This window comes from Sinocyclocheilus anshuiensis, unplaced genomic scaffold, assembly GCF_001515605.1.
Source record: "Sinocyclocheilus anshuiensis isolate Anshui unplaced genomic scaffold, SAMN03320099.WGS_v1.1 scaffold1390, whole genome shotgun sequence".
NCBI lineage: Eukaryota > Metazoa > Chordata > Actinopteri > Cypriniformes > Cyprinidae > Sinocyclocheilus > Sinocyclocheilus anshuiensis.
Genome location: NW_015560623.1, coordinates 277,774 through 279,003, shown reverse-complemented (window position 1 = coordinate 279,003; position 1,230 = coordinate 277,774).

Below are 1,230 nucleotides of genomic sequence, written 5' to 3'. Positions count from 1 at the left end.
ACCTGCCTTGTTGTGTCTACAATAAATGTCATTATTGGAATCCTTGTCGTCCTCGTCGTCCTGCCTGCCTCCACACCCCGTGACAGTAAATAAATAAGATCATTGCAATTTTTTTTATTACAAATTCTGACTTTTTTTCCTCACAGATCTCACATTCCTTTTTTTCTCACAATTTTGTATTTTAAGATTTTAACTTGCAACTGTGAGAAGAGTCCGCAATCATGAGATTAAAAGTTGCAATTACGTTCTTTATTTTTAATTCCTTATATAAATGTAATTCTGTTTATATCTTGCAATTCTGTTTTTTTTTCCCTCAGAATTCTGGATTTATATTGCACAATTTCGAAAAAAAGTCTGAATTGTGAGATTTAAAAAGTCCTTTTTTAATATTTTTTTATACTGTGTCGGTAACACATTGACAAATTTTAAAGTAGAAAAACAAATAGTATTTTAATATAAAATAATATTTATTTATTTCTGTGGCAGTAACACGTTGACGAACTTTAAGGTAGAAAGACTTAACTAATATTTTAATATAATAATATGCATTTATTTATTTAGTGGCAGTAACACGTTGACAAATTTTGAAATATTCAAGAATATTTTCTTGTAATAATCAATAATCTTGTTAATTTAGTATAATTGAGATACTATTGTAGCCTTTGTTAATATTTTAAATTAGATTTTACTTTTATATTTTCATTTTAGTTTTAGTTAAAGTTTTAGTGATTTTGTTGATTTTGTCATTTGTATTAATTTTTTGTTTTAAATTTGTGTTTTTCACAATTTGAGTTGAATTACTGAAATAAATGAACTTTTCCACGACATTCTAATTTATTGAGATGCACCTGTATATTTGTGCATGTGTTTTGTTGGTTATATACTGTGGGAGTGTGTGTGTGTGTGTGTGTGTGTGAGAGAGAGTGTGTGTGTGTGTGTGTGTGTGTTTTGTAGGTCGTATACTGTGTGTGTGTGTGAGTGTCAGTGCCAATAATGAGAGAATTCTTATTGCATGGTGCTCATTTAATTAACACTGATTCAAATTGTCGTTTATTAACGAGGGAACCTCAGGATTCATTTTAAATTATCTCCTGCAAAACCCCTTTCTAACCTGTCAACACACTGCATTCACACACACACACACTCTCTCTCTCTCTCTCTCTTCATGCGTGACTGTGTGTGTGTGTGTGTGTGTGTGTGTGTGTGTGTGTGTGTGTGTGTGGGGTCTAT